We start from the raw sequence: 19,563 nt of genomic DNA, 5'->3' as shown, positions 1-19,563 counted from the left end.
GTACTTACCAGTAACTTGTATTTCCTTCCATAGGAATCAATTGTCTGGTTTTCACCAGAAAAGTTTCTGTCTATTTTCACAAACTACAAATATTCCTTAAAAATCGCCTGTATGACTTAAACTCATTCTTTCTACTGTTTACAGGAGATGCACCAGTGCTGGATCCAGGATCTACCACTGAGTAAGAAAAATTAACGATAACACTACTTACCTGCTTAGTGAATTTCCTTCCATAGGGTAACATTGACTGGTTTCACTTGGAAATTCTACTAAGTGTGGAGTTTTGGAACTTTAAAATATTCACCTAAAATCATTCTAACAACGAATTCCAATTTACTCACCTGTTATCAGGAGAGAACTCAGTGCTGCATCTTTTAGCTCAGCACTGACCCTGAAAAGTAATTCTAACCGTACCTACCAGTAACTTGTATTTCCTTCCATAGGCATCAATTGTCTGGTTTTCACCAGAAAAGTTTCTGTCTATTTTCACAAACTACAAATTTTCCTTGAAAATCTCCTGTATGACTTAAACTCATTATTTCTACTGTTTATAGGAGATGCACCAGTGCTGGATCCAGGATCCACCACTGAGTAAGAAAAAGTAACAATAACACTACTTACTTGCTAAGTGAATTTCCTCCCATAGGATAACATTGGTGATTCTATGTGAAAAAGTTTCTAAGTGTCAACATTCAAAATACAATAATATTTCTTAAAAAATCACTACTGTAACCAAAACGCTTTTACTCAACTGTTTACAGGAGATGTCCAAGGACTGAATCTAGGATCCAGTCCTGTGGTTAGAAAAGTAATCCATAAAGTAACTAAATGCATTTAACTAGAAATTCCCATTCAACTCAATGTTGCATTGTGTTTGAAATTGTGTTGCCCATTGCAACAACTGTAACTACTGTACTTAAAAGTCTATTGTCTATTTGCAAAGTATTTAAACTATAGTAATTAATTCTGAGAAAGTATATATTGTAATGTAATGTATAATGTAATTATAATGTAATTTAAAAAATAAAATATCTAAAAATAAATAGTTTAAAAAATGTAGTAAATCAGTATAAAAAAAATAAATATAAGAATTAGTACATTTAAAAATTGTCATTTACAAAACCTTTGAAATTCACTGAAAAACCATAAGTTTCAGACATGTTATAGTTAGGAATTAGTATTTAAAAAACCTTTGAAATTCACTCAAAAAACATAGGTTTCAGACATGTTATAGTTAGGAATTAGCATTTAAAAAACCTTAGAAATTCACTGAAAAACCATAGGTTTTAGGGGTGTTATAGTTAGTTGGACATTTCAGTCATACAAAGCCATTGAAATTCCTCCGTTATAGTAAGTTGTACTAACTATAACTCGTGCGCTGCTGATAATGTCACATATTACATTATTCATGACATGGTCAGTGACATCACTGATGACATCTCAAATGACATAACTGATGACATCATCCATGTGACAATCTGATACATCTTATCATACACTAGAATAACCTTTCAACACTAATTATAAAATATGGAGCGCCATATTTGAAACGATTGACACACCAATACAAGTTTCTAAAAACCCACTCAGGGATTCCTACATCTACACACACATCTAAACACTTACCTATAGATTCACTCATACATGCTAACAAAGATCAATAGAACACTAATAAATATACTTATACACCTACATCGACATTACACACCAGCACACATCCTATTCACTTATGTAGTCATCCTACTCACTTATGCAAACAATTGATCATACTTATATTTACTAAGATACACACTTATACAAACACCACTTTATTTATTTATATGACTAGTAACTCATACTTAGTGTGTTATAAAATCACTATTACAAGTATACAGTTATCCATACAGTCACTCATACAATCACTGAGTCTTATATATACTTATTTATATACAACAACTGTCACATACACTGCCTTTTATATTTCTAGTTTGTTGGAACTGTATCATTGAGAAATATATTTATTCATCACCACACCCATAAAGAGATTCACACCCAAACAACTGTTTCCACATACAGTCTTAACCTCATATACCTACTAAATCAACTATTTACACATCTTTGGACAGTCACACACCTCCCACCCAACCACACACACATTCATTCCCTATCCCATACAAATACTCACTTAACTAATTAATAACTAATATAGGCTTTCACATAGTTAGTAACCAACTTATTTAGTAGTTTACACAACAAGAGATAGAGTGATACAGGTATTCACACAGTTTAATCACCATCCCATGTATTTAGTGAGACACTTTAAATTCGTCACTTAGACAGTCCATCACATTGCTACTAAATCCTCCATTCAGACACTTATACATCCACTCAGTCTTCAAGGCAGATTGCTATATATATATATATATATATATATATATATATATATATATATATATATATATATATATATATATATATATATATATATATATATATATATATATATATATATATACTTATTTAAATATCGAACCAAACCACATTCACTGGATGATGTCATCAGTGATTTTATTTGAGATGTCATCAGTGATGTCACTGGCCATATCATGAATAATGTAATATGTGAGATCATCAGCAGTGGATTGTGGGCGCGCGAGTTATAGTTAGCACAACTAACTATAACGGAGGAATTTCAATGGTTTTGTACGAGTGAACTGTCCAACTAACTATAACACCCCTAAAACCTATGGTGTTTTCAGTGAAAATATGGGTGCACTGGTACGTTCCCTTACCTGGAGTGAACCATCAGGGAGTGAGCCCCGCTCTTGGGCACTTGTGGAACTGTATCTTAAACGGCCGACCCGGCCGGGGGGCGCACCGCCGCGGAATCGTGCGGCTCCACAGCTGGTGTGATTATCAGAGCAGCGGGACAGTTTGGCACAGACTTTGAACAGGGATGGACTTTGCCTGTACACCTGTGATCATGAAATTGTATTCTATTGATGGTACTGCCTGCGGCCCACTTGGGATGTATTTAATGAACTACTGGCCCCAGAATGCATTTCAAATATATTATTCACTTGAATGTGATTGAGGAATGGAAATAAATAAGAGACTAATACTGGTGTTCGTTTTTTTTTTTTTTGGAAAACCTTTATTTATAGAAAAAGTACACCGCTATTCAGCCATACATCCCGGAGGCCAGGCAGCATTGTGGTAGCAGGTAGGATCATGTACGAAACAGTGTGCAGAAGCAATCAGGTTTAATTTTTCAAGAGCACATAACTTGGAATAAATAAACCAAAGAGTAAAAGAGCCTCGAAAGGCCAAAAGAAAAGGACGTGCCTAGGCACTAAAGAGAGTAGAAGAGAAAGAGAATAAGGAAGTGGCTGAGGGCAGTACATAAGTATGGAAGGGGCGCAGCGGGAGGGGCCGAGGGCCGCACACCCAAGACAGCTCAGAATACCAATGACAACACGAAGGTATGGGGGGGTAACACACCAGGAATTTCGTCTGGAACTACGGGAAGGGGTCCAGTCTATGGGGAGGGTTGGACTTCCAAATCTACCTCCATCGGGGGTTCGCAGATGTCGCCCCGATATGAGTTCCAGGCACCCCACACAGACCTCCACATTTTGGGTTTGCCCCTGGCCACATACACCGTCTTTTCCCGCAGCATACACCAGTCCATGTTGGTTTCCCAGAGACTAAGGGAGGGAGGAGCGGGCGCACCCCACTTCTGGGCAATGTCCCTCTTGGCCACCATATTGCCTAGGGTGACCCAGCGGGTCTGGGCTACACTATAATCATTCGGACACCACACATTGAGGAGGCATCGTCGGGCCTCGGCCGGCAGGGCCACACCAGTCACTTCCTCCATCACCTCATGCACCCGCAGCCAGTACCGGGCCACACCAGGACACTCCCAGATGATGTGCAGGAAGGTAGCAAGCATACCACAACCCCTCCGACACAGGCCGTCCGTGGAAAGCCCCATATGGAGGAGTCGGGGGCCGGTGACATACACCCTATGTAAGATTTTCAACTGAACAAGGCGGAGTCGCGCCGATATGGCCACCTCCCTGGGGGAGGAGGCCGCTGATTGCCACTCCTCGTCGTCCATTTCTATGCCATCATTCACCCAGTGCATCCGCAGTCTTTCAAGCAAGTCCACCCTTACGTTGATAAGTTTTTTGTAAGTCAGGGAAATAGCGCTGTCCGGCATGTGGCCGTCCAGCACCCGATCCTCCAGAGGCGAGGACTCAGGGATAGCACCACCGTCGGATACGTGGGGGGAGAGGGCATGGCTAAGCTGGGCGTGTCGGAAGTATTCCGTCGACGCCAGCTGGTACTCAGACTGTAGCGTATCAAACGACTTGATCCTCCCCCGCGCAATCATATCTCCAACTTTGGATATTCCGATGGTGTCCCATCGGTCAAAACCTTTAGTTTTCCACAGTTTCCCCAGCACATCCGAGTCATACAGGGGTGTGGCCAGGGTGATCCTATCTTTCCAGCCCAGGGTGTCGGTGACCGCCCGCCATATATGCACCATCGTTCTGGTGGGGCCCGTCAGCTTACGGTCCAAAGACCTGGAGTAGAGGGCCCTGTAGTAATTCCCGTCGTTAACGAGCCACCGATCCATGGCGTAGCCCGGGCTGACCGCTGGGCCATAGAGGCCATGATTAACCGCCGCAAGTTGGGACGCCCAATAGTACCGTCGCATATCTGGTAGTGCGATACCTCCGTCATAGCACGGAATAGTCAATTTGAGCAACGAAATTCGTGGCCGCCCATTCCACAGTAGTGCCCGCTGCAGGGATTCGATCTCACCAAAGTATTTGGTCGGGACCGGGTCTTGGGAGTTTTGCAGAGCATAGAGAAAACGAGGCAACGCCATCATTTTGAATAGTGCGGCTCTACCCATCAGGGAGATAGGCAGTTTCTTCCAAATCTCGACATCCCTCCGCAAGCGCGCAAGCGGTGGTAAAAGATTGTGTGAGTATCGGGCGCGGGGGTCGCGCGACACGTAGATGCCCAAATACCGAAAGCCCTGTTGGGCCACCTGTATCGAGCACCCCCGGGGGAGGCGCGGAGTGTCCCCACACAGCGTGTACAGAGAGGATTTAGACCAATTGATCACCAGTCCGGAGTACGTCCCGAAGGTGCCCAGCAGGTCAAAAACCACAATAAGCGAGCGGCAAGGGGAGGTAAGATAAAGGAGGATGTCGTCCGCATAAAGCGACACTCGGTCCTCAAACCCAGGCGACCACGTGATCCCGGAAACATCAGGGTGCGTCCTAATCCGCGCCGCTAGGGGTTCCAGAGCCAAGGCGAACAAGAGCGGCGAGAGCGGGCAGCCTTGTCTGGTGCCCCTGTGCAGCGTAAAGGAGGCCGAAAGTCGACCATTAACAGCCACAGTAGCCAACGGGGCAGAATATAACAGTCGGACCCACCCGATGTAAGAGGGCCCAAAACCCAACTTGGCTAGAACAGCCCACAAGTAATTCCACTCTAGGGAGTCGAATGCCATAGTGGCGTCAAGCGAGGCCAGGACCGCCGGGTCGCGAAGCAAGTGGGCGCGCGCCATAACTGCGTGGAGCCTCCTCAAATTGAGCGCTGTGTTCCGGTGTGGTATAAAGCCGGACTGGTCCGGATGCACCAGGTCCGTGATCACACCCACCAACCGGTTGGCCAACAATTTAGCCAAGATCTTGGGTTCGGCATTTAGCAGCGATATGGGCCTGTAGGACCGGGACAAATTCCGTGGCTTCCCCTCCTTGTGGATCACCACAATAGTGGCAAGTCTCTGGTCGGGGGGAAGTTCCCCCATCTCGCGGGCCTCGAGGAACATTTTACGCAGTGGCGCGGCCAGCGCGTCAGCCTTCAGTTTATACAACTCGACCGGGATACCGTTAGGGCCCGGAGCTTTGCCAGAGCGCAGTGAGCGGATCGCCAGGGCGATCTCGTCATCCGACAGGTCCCGATCCATGTCCTCACGGTCGAGATCCGAAAGGCAGGGAAGGTCAATATCCTCCAAGAAGGAGGCAGAAGCGGACTCTGGGAGGGGAGTCGCGGAGGTATAGACCCCTTCAAAATATTCAGCGAAGGACCCTGCTATAGCCGCCGGGTCCGTCAAGGATAAGCCATTCTCACCAATCAGTTCCGGGACCACCCGGGACGCCAGTTCCCGCTTGTCCAACCATGCCAAGAGCTTGCCCGCTTTGTCGCCCGAATCATAAATTCTGCCCTGCTGCTCCCTGCACAAGGCCCTCGCTGCGTCAGTGGTGGTCGCCCGGAGTTCGGATTGTTTAAGCGAGAGGGCATGGATCAGGTCGGGAGATGGACCCAGTTCCAGCCGGGCGTTTAGGTCAGCGATATCAGACTCAAGCCACACCACGTCCTCGTCGCGGCGGCGGCGAGCCTCCGCAATCAGAGAGAAGGCCTCGCCGCGCAGCACAGTTTTAAAGGCCTCCCAGAGGGAGACAGCGGAGTCAACGGAGCCGGTATTTTCGGCGAAGTACCGGTCTATAGCCTTGGTCAGGAGAGATCGGGTCTTCGGATCGCGAAAGTACCACGGGTTAATGGGGGCCACTCGTGAAGACGCGGGGACCTGGAAGTCAAATGAGACCCAGACCGGGGAGTGGTCTGAGATGCCTCTAGCTAGGAGACGTGCGGTGGAGACAGACTGTGCCTGGGCCGCCGGGGCCAGGACATAGTCCAGCCTAGAAAAGCTACCGTGAGCACCCGAGAGGAAGGAGTACTGCCGCTGTGTAGGGTGTAGCAGACGCCAGCAGTCAACCATCCCCATGGAACTCACAAAATCAGGCATCCAAGACTGGGAAGGGCGGAGATCCCTGGAAGGAAAGCGGTCAAGCTCCCCGGAGACAACAGAATTAAAGTCCCCACCCACCAACAACAGTCCCTCGGGAAGACCTAAAATGGCGCCACCCAGGTCCCTGAAAGTAGTCTCTTGCAGCCCCGAGGGAACATAAACCGAAACCAAAACTAGCGTGCAGCCCTCCCACCTACCCACCAGTGCCACGTATCTGCCCCTATCATCGGCCAGCACAGACTCCACCTCCAACGGAAGGGACGTGCGCACCATGATGCCCACCCCTCTGGATCCCGAAGAGAACCCCGCATGTGCCACCATTTTGTAACCCCGTCTATTCAAGGCCTTGCAAGCATGTCCAACCAAGTGGGTCTCCTGCAGAAAAGCTACATCAGGCGAACAGCGCTTAAGCATTTGTAACACAACACCCCTCTTGATACGGTCCCCTAACCCGTTAACATTCCAGCTCAACAGATGAAGTAATTTACCCCCCATCGTCAAGGACGCTCCGCGCCCCCCCCCCCCGCCCACATCAGCGCCCACAGCAACAGAATATCAGTCCAAAAGTACCTCAGCCAGAACAAAGAGCAAAACAGAGAAAAGATTCGAAGAAACACACCCCAACTACCCCCCACCCTGCACCCCTGCATCAGACTATAATCCACCCCAACTAGCAGTGTGCCTGTCGCCCCTTAACTAACCTACAAAAAGCCCACGGAGGAGAAAAGAGGCATCCCATCCCCCCCCGTCATCCCCCATATCAATAACAGAATGAGTCAATTAAAGCAGCAATGTCAAAAGCCGAAGCTCCTCACGGCAACCCAGTTCTCGGAAGACAAGTAGCCAAGTAATCATCCCTGCGCTGCCGCGCCTCCGGTGGCTTCCTCCGTCTGGTCGGTCGATTCAGGACGTTCCTGGGGCAGGGTGTCGAGCCAGTGTCCCACGTCGTCTGGAAAGTCAAAAAAGAAGGTCCGGTGGTCTCGCTCAATGCGAAGCTTGGCAGGATAGAGCATAGAGTATCGCAGGCCCATTTCCCTCAGTCTCCGCTTCACCCCGGTGAAGCTCTGGCGCTGTTTCTGAACGGCCTGGGTGAAGTCCGGGAAGAAGTTCACTTCAGAGTTCTGGAAACGGAGAGGGCCCGCAGTCCTCGATGCTTGCAGGATAGCGTCTCTGTCCCTATAATTGAACAGCCTCGCGATGATGGGGCGAGGGGTAGCTCCCGATTTTGGCGGCCCACCCGGGATCCTGTGGGCCCGTTCCACAGAGAAGAATTTGCTCAGGCCCCCCGGTGTTAAGTGTTTCACCACCAGATCCTCCACGAAGAGCTCAGTCGAGTCCTCCTCGGCCTTTTCCGGTACTCCGGTGATGCGAACATTTTGGCGCCGCGCACGACCCTCGAACTCGTCCAGCCGACGCGCCAGCATGCCGTTTGCCTGTTTCAGGTTTCGCACCTCTGACTGGATGTCAGATACATCCGTGACCAGGCTGGATGTCTTAAGGTCCAAAGATCTCACCCGGTCATTAGTTTTCCCGAGGTCCGTCCTGATGAGGTTAAGTTCAATTTTCAGAGAGTCGACCTTGCTGGACAGTTCCTCGCGAAGTGTGTGCACCTCTGTCCGCACCCCTGATATCGTGCCCATGACGTCCCGGAGCGTTATCTCGGAGTCGTCCGGCGAGTCATCCCTTCTCGGGTCCTTTGTGCGGACCACCAGTACCGGTGATCCTTTAGACTGGGAGAATCGCTCAGGAATAGTGGACTGGGACTGAGATGGCTTCCTGTTGAGCCGCTGAGTCTTGCCTGCGTCCGAGCCACCCTTGCCCGCCATGTTGGCAATCACGGGACGGGGGGGACACCAGGGGCGAAAGAATCCAGTAGAGTACGCCCAATGCACACAGCGAGTTCTCCAAGGTCCAGAATTGAGGTCGCCCAGCAAGGCGCTCGGGGATCAGGAGCACCCCTCGGGTCAAAGTAGCGTAGGCAGGGAGGTACCACGTGGAGACACCGCTGCAACCCACCCCGGTCACAAGCGACACGGGAGGAGCCTCTGGGAGCCGTCGACACAACTGAGGCTAGGGATGTCCGATTTTCATTCCGAAAGCGGGTGCCGCATCAGGACCGGCTTAGCAACCGATTCCCACCATCGTGGGACAGGATAGAGAGCAGGATTATTTCGGAAGATCGGGAGGTCTTCGGAGCTCCGAGCTTACGCGGCCATCTTGGTTGGCAGCGAAGCTCCTCACTGGTGTTCGTTTTGTTGGCAGATCATTGATATGCAGAAAGCCTTTGAGGAAGGGTGCTAGGCCGAAACGTGTCAGGCTCTGCTGGCGCGGGGTGCACTGGTACCTTCCCTTACCTGGAGTGAGCGAACAGGCAGTGAGCCCTGCTCGTGGGGAACTGTATATATCTATATCTATATATATATATAGCTATATATATATCTATCTATCTATCTATCTATCTATATATATATATATATATATATATATATATATATATATATACATATATATATATATATATATATATATATATATATATATATATAACAAAACCTCCTTTTCAAACGAAAATGAGCGGAGACCACCGCAGGAAACACTTTGGAAGCCGTTTTATTTCTTGTATGGCAAATGCATTTCGGCAACTACAATTTGCCTTCGTCAGTGCCTCAGAGTTCAGGAGGCTTCCCAAAACACGACCTCTCATCCTGCCGCCCTCTTACAAGTCAGAGGGCACACTCGGCCCCAGTGAATGCTTGTGCACCTGTAGTCCACTGTGTGTTCGAGGACCACAGCTCCCAGAATGCTTCAAATGCAACCAGGTAAGTGATACATGGGGGCCTGTAGGATAGTTCGTGATACAAGGGAACCAACGTTTTCCTGCTTGTTGAGAAAGTAAAAAAGCCTCCTCCGGTCCCTGAACCACCTCAACCATGGAGTCCGATTCGAATGTCAAGTGGATGGGCAGCAATGTAAGTACAAGCCACCTCAGTTAATAACTGCATGTCCTCCTTCCAATTTCACCGGAGACCCTGGCGTGCCCCGTCCATCCAATCCCTTGGAACCATTTTGAAGCTGCGGATGCAGCTGAACGCCAGTGATGACAGGGCCACTTGTGAGGCGGGGATCTCCGTACTGTGTCGCTGGCTGACACAGAAATTATCCAACAAAACCTCCTTTTCAAATGAAAATGAGCGGAGACCACCGCAGGAAACACTTTGGAAGCCGTTCTATTTCTTGTATGGCAAATGCATTTCGGCAACTACAATTTGCCTTCGTCAGTGCCTCAGAGTTCAGGAGGCTTCCCAAAACACGACCTCTCGTCCTGCCGCCCTCTTATAAGTCAGAGGGCACACTCCGCCCCCGTGAATGCTTGTGCACCTGTAGTCCACTGTGTGTTCGAGGACCACAGCTCCCAGAATGCTTCAAATGCAACCAGGTAAGTGATACATGGGGGCCTGTAGGATAGTTCGTGATGCAAGGGAACCCACGTTTTCCTGCTTGTTGAGAAAGTAAAAAAGCCTCCTCCGGTCCCTGAACCGCCTCACCCATGGAGTCCGATTCGAATGTCAAGTGGATGGGCAGCAATGTAAGTACAAGCCACCACAGTTAATAACTGCATGTCTTCCTTCCAATTTCACCGAGGCCCTGGCGTGCCCCGTCCATCCAATCCCTTGGAACCATTTTGAAGCTGCGGATGCAGCTGAGCGCCAGTGATGACAGGGCCACTTGTGAAGCGGGGATCTCCGTACTGTGTCACTGGCTGACACAGAAATTATCCAACAAAACTTCCTTTTCAAACGAAAATGAGCAGAGACCATCGCAGGGAACACTTTGGAAGCCGTTTTATTTTTTGTATGGCAAATGCATTTCGGCAACTACAATTTGCCTTCGTCAGTGCCTCAGAGTTCAGGAGGCTTCCCAAAACATGACCTCTCGTCCTGCCGCCCTCTTATAAGTCAGAGGGCACACTCCGCCCCCCGTGAATGCTTGTGCACCTGTAGTCCACTGTGTGTTTGAGGACCACAGCTCCCAGAATGCTTCAAATGCAACCAGGTAAGTGATACATGGGGGCCTGTAGGATAGTTCGTGATGCAAGGGAACCCACGTTTTCCTGCTTTTTTTTTGTTGAAAACCTTTATTTATCAAATGCACAATACACAGCGTCTGCCTACAACCCATTCGGGCCGGCCGCTATGACAAGAGAGCAAAGTATCCACCACATTACACTGCGGTAAAGGATATATATCGCTTCATTACGGTGTAGTGGCATTAACCATCATATAAAGGATACTGAAGGTTCAATTTTTGTAATTTTGTCGAAGTCGAACAAACAACAAAAACAAATACATGGTAAAGCAATGGCAAGTTCACGGGAGGGGAGGAAAAGCGGGAAATCAGTATATAAGAATGGAAGCAGGTCTACTAGGGGAGGGAAACAATGAAAGGAGTGTTAAGATTGGACGCTGACTAAGGGAACGTCAATTATGGGGAGGAGGGAATGGTGTCAGTGTAATCAAGTGGCGGGGTACAAATGTCACCACGGTATTCGTTCCATTGCACCCAGATTCTACCCCATTTCCTAGGACGACCCCGAGCCTCATAAACCGTCTTCTCCCGAAACATGCAACAATCCATGTTATCTTTCCAGGCACTGAGTCCAGGCGGTCTGTGGGAGCCCCAGAGCTGCGTTATGTCCCTCTTGGCAACCATGTTGCCCAGGGTGATCCAAAAGGTCTGAGCGGCCGTACAATCCGTAGGCTCCCATACATTAAGCAGGCAGCGCCTCGCCCCAGGAAGGAGGGGGACCCCAGTAACACGCCCCATCACATCATGGATCCTAGACCAGAAAGCAGAAATAACCGGGCATTCCCACAAAATATGAAGAAAGGTACCATTCATACCACAGCCACGCCTACACAATCCATCAGTTGCGAGCCCCATTCATACCAGACGCTTACCAGTCACATAGACTCGATGGAGGATCTTCAATTGCACAAAACGGAGCCGAGCCGGAATAGCCACCTCCTTAGGGGAGGAAATCGCCATTTGCCAGTCTTCATCATCCAATTCGAGACCATCTGCCACCCAGGAGGCCCGCAGCTTCACCAGAAGGTCAGCCCTAGTGTTAATGAGTTTTTTATAAATTAAGGAAATCGTACTATCCGGGACATGGCCGTCAAGAATACGATCTTCCAGCGGGGACGACTGGGGGATTTCCTTCCCGGGGGGAAAAGCAGAGAGCAGGGCGTGCCGCACCTGAAGGTAACGAAAATACTCCTGGTCATCCAGTTGATACTCTACCTTCAGGGCCTCAAAGGATTTTACTGTTCCTCTGGCCCAAAGATCCTCCACCTTGCTAATACCAATCATATCCCATCTATCAAACCCTTTCGTCCGCCACAGGTTACCCAGCCGTTCAGAATCATACAACGAGGTCATGCGCGTCAATCTATCGCCCCAACCTGTAGCCACAGTCGCATCCTTCCAGGCACGTACGGCACACTTCGTGGGACCAGTCAAGAGCCGGAGTGGTGACTTCGAATATAAGGCTCTATTGAAGTTGCCGCCCGGCAACAGGAGCTTATCCATAGCGAAAGCGGGAGCGGGTCCTGGAGAATACGTCACATGGTTAATTGCACTTAATTGTGAGGCCCAGTAATAACGTCTGATGTCAGGCAGAGCAATACCGCCATCGTACCAGGGGAGCGTGAGTTTTGATAGGGAGATACGGGCTCGTCCGTCCCAAATCAACTGCCTCTGAAGGCCTTCAACCTCGTGGAAATAGCGAGCGGGAACAGGATCGAAAAAGTTCTGTAAGGCATATAAAAACCGGGAGAGGGACATCATTTTAAAAAGTGCCGCTCGTCCCAATGGAGACAAGGGCAAATCACGCCACCTTCGTACATCCTGCTTGAGGCAACGAAGAGGAGCGTAAAGATTACGATCATAGCGCACTGAGGAGTCCATGGAAATAAAAATTCCCAAATATTTAAAGCCATCCTCTGCCACCTGGATCGGGAACCTACGAGGCAGCGGAGGCAACACCCCCGCTATAACATAGACACACGACTTGGTCCAGTTAATAACAAGCCCGGAGTTCTTACCAAAGGAGGTGAAAACATCGAAGAGCACGTTTAGAGACTTCTGAGGTGAGGAGAAATAGAGAAGGATATCGTCAGCGTGGAGTGAGACGCGATCCTCCAGATCCGGTGTCCACCGGATCCCTTTAATCGAGGGCTCCCAGCGAAGCCACGCTGCAAGGGGTTCTAATGCCAATGCGAAGAGAAGTGGGGAAAGCGGGCACCCCTGACGGGTGCCACGTCCCAATGGAAATGAATCAGAGCCTCTGCCGTTCACCACGACTTGGGCTAACGGTTGTTCATATAGGAGCCGCACCCATGCAATGAAGCTAGGACCAAAACCAAACTTGGAAAGGGCCGCCCACAAATATGGCCACTCAATGGTGTCAAAGGCCATTGTAGCATCCAGGGAGGCCACCACTGCAGGCTCAGAGAGAGCCTCAGCTCTCGTGAGAACGCTGTGGAGTCTACGAAGATTAAGACCTGTGTTTCGATGGGGATTGAAACCAGACTGATTCGGATGGATCAAGTCGCAGATCACAGACAATAGACGATTAGCCAGGACTTTGGCCAGAATTTTAGGCTCGGCTTTGAGCAATGAGATGGGACGATAAGAGGTGCATCGGTCACTGGGCTTGCCATCCTTGTAGATGACCACTATGGTAGCCAAGCGCTGTTCGGATGGAAGGATGCCCGCCTCGAATGCATCAAGAAACATAGTGCGCAAATGGGCAGCCATTTTGTCCGGTCGGAGTTTATAGAGCTCGATAGGCAAACCATTGGGCCCCATCGCTTTGCCCGATCGCAAGGACCTAATGGCAAGAGCGATCTCGTCCACTGTGATAGGAGCCTCCAGAGCTAATCTATCCTCCTCCGAGACACAAGGTAGTGCAATGTTGCGCAAAAGTAAACAGGAGTCAGCCTCATCACGGTCACTCACTGATCTGTACACCGTTCGGAAATGATCCACAAAACATTCAACGATCTCCCCCGGATCAGTCACACATTCACCATTCTCACGGGTGATAACGGGCACCACACGGTTCAGTCTCTCAGCCTTGTCCAGCCACGCCAGGAGTTTACTAGCCTTGTCACCCACATCGTAAAGACAGCCTAGCTGATTCATACGCATCACCTTAGCAGCATCAGTCACCAGGGCTCTATAATCTGCTTGCTTCAGTTCTAAGGAGTGTAAAAGTGCAGGTGTATCATCTCCACCCAACCCACTTTCGAGCGTAGTTATTTCGGCCTCAAGGGCCGACACAGCCTCCCTCCTAGCCTTCCTATCAGCTGCAATAAGGGACAACGCGGAACCCCGTATAACAGTTTTAAAGGCCTCCCACAAGGTCGTAGGGGAAGCGACCGAACCCACATTCTCATCAAAGTAACAATCAATCGCCTTAACCAAATTCGAGCGAAGCTGAGGATTCCTAAAGTGCCAGGGGGGAACAGGAGGAACTCTGCTTCCGGAAAAGCCTCCCACCGAAACCTCGAGTAACAAGGGGGAATGGTCAGAGATACCCCTAGGGAGATGCCGGATTTCACGCACCAGGGAGGAGTTAGCAGTTAGCATCAAAAAATAATCAATTCTTGAGAGGCTGCCATGAGCACCAGAGTGAAAAGTGTTCTGAGTTTGTGAGGGGTGCAACATCCGCCAGACATCCACCAACCCGAAGGTTTCAGTAAAGTCAGTCAGCCACATCTGGGACAATGGCAGAACTCTAGGGGGCAGCCGGTCACACTCGCCCGACATTACTGAATTGAAATCCCCACCTATGATCAGGAGACCATCTGGAAGCCCTAGAAGAGTCCTACCAAGGTCAGCATAAGTGGTAGCCTGCAGTCCCGGGGGAACATAAACAGCAACAATTACAATCAGCCTCCCCTCCCATCTCCCCGAGACAGCAACATAGCGACCCCGATCATCGAGGGTGACATCATCTATTTCAAGGGCCAAGGAGGATTTCACCATTATACCAACCCCTCGGGAACCGGATGTAAAGCCAGCGTGAGCCACAAGTCGATAACCTCGGCGGTCAAGAGCTTTACAAGCATTGCCTATCAAGTGGGTTTCCTGGAGTAAATCAACATCAGGGGAATGACGTCTGATAAATTGCAGCACAATACCACGTTTGATCCTGTCTCCCAAACCATTAACGTTCCAGGATAGCACTTTCATGTCCCCCCCCTCATTCCAGTAAGACTCCCAAACCACCCCCTCCCGGAGCCTCAGAGCAAGGACACATGCAAGCGATACAGTACCATGTGAAAAAGAAAACATAGAACACAAAACACAACCAAGACCCCACCTCCCACCCCCCAACCAAGAACCCATTACAACACCCCCCACCCTGCACCCCTGCTGACTGATAAGCCACCCCAAACTGCAGTGTGCCTGTCGCCCCTTCTGAAATCTACACGAAGAACCCCTGAGGAGGAAGGGAGAGACTACCCCAACCCGCCCCACCCCTGGGCCTAAAGGTGAAAGCATATAAAAATACTCTGCAAAAAGTTACAACCCAAAATCGGACCTCAGGACCCAAAGTCATTCCTGCGCCGTTGCGCCTCCGTCCACGCCTCCGCTCTCGGCATCATCCTTCGGCAATGAGTCCAGCCAGTCACTGACACTGTCCGGTTGATCGAAGAAGAATGCACGTTCCCTGTATTCGATACGTAGGCGAGCGGGGAACAGCATCGCATATTTAAGTCCCAAGTCTCTCAGGCGACGTTTCACTCCCAGGAATCCGGATCGTTGACGCTGCACTTGAGGAGTAAAGTCAGGGTAGATAGAAATGGAGCTGTTCTCAAACTTCAGCGGGCCGTGCTTGCTAGAGGCCTGAAGAATGGCGTCCCTGTCCCGAAAGTGAAATAGCCTAGCAATAATAGGCCTCGGGGGAGCCCCCGGCTTGACCTGTCCACCCGGGAAACGGTACGCCCGCTCAACCGCAAAGAACTTACTAAGGCCTGTGGGAGCAAGTTTGGCAACAATTAATTCCTCGACCAGTAAATAGATCGAGGCAGCACCACTGTCCGCCGGTACCCCGACCAGGTGGATGTTGTTCCGTCTGGCCTTGTTATCGTACTCCTCCATACGTCTGGCCAGCAAATCATGCGACGACTGCAGATTCCCGATCTCCGACTGCGCTTCCGTCATGTCTGTCACCAGACTGGTAGCTGTAAGGTCCAGTGCCTAGACCCTCTTGTTAGTTTTAGCCAGGTCGGCTCGAATGAGGGTAACATCAACCGCCACCGTGTCTATCTTGGACACGACGGCCTCGTATTGCTGACCCATATCTGCCTTGAGTCCTGTAATGGCGGCCAGTAGGTCTTGAAGGGACACCTCCGATGTGGCCGTCATGTCCGTCCTCGGGTCTTCAATACTGCGGCTGGCAGCGCTGGGGGATCCTCTCGGCTGAGTATAACGATCTATCACGTTAGACTGGACTGACCCCCCACGATTGGTGACTTTCCTGCGCATCTCCAGCTCGGGTTTCATCGCCATGTTGGAATCAGCACCCCGTTAGGTCTTCCCGGGTGTGATAAAATGGCAGCGACCCTCCGGACTCCAAAATTCGCAGTCTCACAAAAATCCCAGACCGCTGATCCGGGGCTGTGATGAAGACGTACAACTGGGTAGACCACCAAAGCCAGGAGTGCAGATTAGGTCCCAGGCAGTCAGGTCAAGGATAGAAGAGAAACCGAAAGTGAAAGTGACACACCACCGGTTGGGCAGATGCCAGGCGACCGTTGTTGTTGAATTACTGCTCGGCCATCCAAAGCAGCAGAGTCCCCGGTCCCGTCCGGAGCTAGGCCAGAAAACTTAGGACGACGTAAATACGGTTCCCGAAGTCCGATCTCGGCCCCCAAAAGTGCAGCAGCATCAGCAAGAGTAGCACTTCAAAAGCCCATCAAAGTAACCAGGATTTCGGAAGGATAGATCAATAAGGGCGGCGCGGGTCTCGGGAGCTCTCTGCTCACGAGACCATCTTGGATGCCCGCGTAGATCCTCCACGTTTTCCTGCATGTTGAGAAAGTAAAAAAGACTCCTCCGGTCCCTGAACCGCCTCAACCATGGAGTCCGATGCGATTGTCAAGTGGATGGGCAGCAATGTAAGTACAAGCCAGCGCAGTTAATAACTGCATGTCCTCCTTCCAATTTCACCGTAGAGACCCTGGCGTGCCCCGTCCATCCAATCCCTTGGAACCATTTTGAAGCTGCGGATGCAGCTGAACGCCAGTGATGACAGGGCCACTTGTGAGGCGGGGATCTCCGTACTGTGTCGCTGGCTGACACAGAAATTATCCAACAAAACCTCTTTTTCAAACGAAAATGAGCGAAGACCACCGCAGGGAAAACTTTGGAAGCCGTTTTATTTCTTGTATGGCAAATGCATTTCGGCAACTACAATTTGCCTTCGTCAGTGCCTCAGAGTTCAGGAGGCTTCCCAAAACACGACCTCTCATCCTGCCGCCCTCTTATAAGTCAGAGGGCACACTCCGCCCCCGTGAATGCTTGTGCACCTGTAGTCCACTGTGTGTTCGAGGACCACAGCTCCCAGAATGCTTTAAAGTCAACCAGGTAAGTGATACATGGGGGCCTGTAGGATAGTTCGTGATGCAAGGGAAACCACGTTTTCCTGCTTGTTGAGAAAGTAAAAAAGCCTCCTCCGGTCCCTGAACCGCCTCAACCATGGAGTCCGATTCGAATGTCAAGTGGAAGGGCAGCAATGTAAGTACAAGCCACCGCAGTTAATAACTGTATGTCCTCCTTCAAATTTCACCGGAAACCCTGGCGTGCCCCGTCCATCCAATCCCTTGGAACCATTTTGAAGCTGCGGATGCAGCTGAACGCCAGTGATGACGGGGCCACTTGTGAGGCGGGGATCTCCGTACTGTGTCGCTGGCTGACACAGAAATTATCCAACAAAACCTCCTTTTCAAATGAAAATGAGCGGAGACCACCGCAGGGAACACTTTGGAAGCCGTTTTATTTCTTGTATGGCAAATGCATTTCGGCAACTACAATTTGCCTTCGTCAGTGCCTCAGAGATCAGGAGGCTTCCCAAAACACGACCTCTCGTCCTGCCGCCCTCTTATAAGTCATATATAGCTGTATATATCTATCTATCTATCTATCTATCTATCTATCTATCTATCTATCTATCTATCTATCTATCTATCTATCTATCTATCTATCTATCTATCTATCTATCTATCTTTATATATATATATATATATATATATATATATATATATATATATATATATATATGTATATATATATATATATCAATCAACAAAGTCTCTTCGTAAGCGGGAGCCCATGGCCCTGCAGGGCAGCCTCAGCAAACCACGTGAAAGAAGCATCCCGCTGAATTGCAACCAGCACTATACACAGAAATAGTTGAACCACCGGTAGGATGAAGAAGCGGCCATTTATTATACATTTGGGTGGCATCACACAGTTAATGGTCTGACGCGTTTCAGCTGCGATAGCCTTAATCATAGACATTCATTTGCAGTTAGGTAAAATACTCATTGTCCCACAATGCACTGCTCCGGTAAGTATCCATATTGGCAAAGTGCTTTCTCTCATGGTGCACAAAATGAAAATCAATTGTTGCATTGCTCGTGGCTCCGCAATACCTCAGTAAATGTCGCTTAATTAAACACTCAAATGTACATTTAAATGTGCACCTTACAGTAAAAATGCAAAATAATGAAAATTAATTTATCTCATGATACGTGTGTTTGATAACAGGCAGCGTATCATGAGATAAATGAATTTTCATTATTTAGCATTTTTACTCTAAGGTGCACATTTAAATGAACATTGAGTGTTTAATTAATTTGGAAAACAGTAAACTAACGTGACAGAATTATTTGTATAGCAATATGAATGAATTCGAACCTACTACAAAATGGCGGTTCTGGTTAGTCTAATTTTCGGGGCAGCAATGTAGTCCTTTGTTTATATTTATAATTTGTGCACTATATCATGTGATAATGTTAAACAACTGTTGACCCGTGACCAAGGAACCGTGTGTTCCGAAATGCGCCGGGAAGTGTTTGCCATAGTTTTGTGAATGGAATAAAGCTTGCTTTAATGAAAATTGGGGCTAGGCGTTTTCTTTTGAAGAAAAGAAAAGAATTGCAGTGCTGTATTTCGAAGGTTTGCGACCTTATCGGTAGCCTGCCGCCATTAAGAGGCAGAGGAATATCGCAAGAAAAGGTTTGAACATATATATATATATATATATATTTATATTTGTACACACATATATATATATATATGTACACACATATATATATATATATATATATATATATATATATATATATATATATATATATATATATATATATATATATTCCTCCATGCTGTTAAATCCAACCCCTTAAATTATAATATTGTTGCATTTTTTCATACCACGACACCCAACATAGGACGCCAATGTATTTCGGCTTACGCCTTCACTGAACTGGGCAACTCTATTCCCACAACCATGGTGATTTTTTAAAAGAAATGATCTTCGTCACATGACCCTAATCCACTTCTCTTCAGGAACAACTAGACTCACCAGTGCATGTTTCAGAGCACATCTTGGCTGCCATGTTGGAGTCTCCTTTCATCATATAGCCCTTTACATATGTAACCCCTTTGTTTTT

This window comes from Lissotriton vulgaris, chromosome 11 (genome assembly GCF_964263255.1).
Source record: "Lissotriton vulgaris chromosome 11, aLisVul1.2, whole genome shotgun sequence".
Taxonomy (NCBI): Eukaryota; Metazoa; Chordata; class Amphibia; order Caudata; family Salamandridae; genus Lissotriton; species Lissotriton vulgaris.
Note: the sequence above shows the minus strand (reverse complement) of the source record.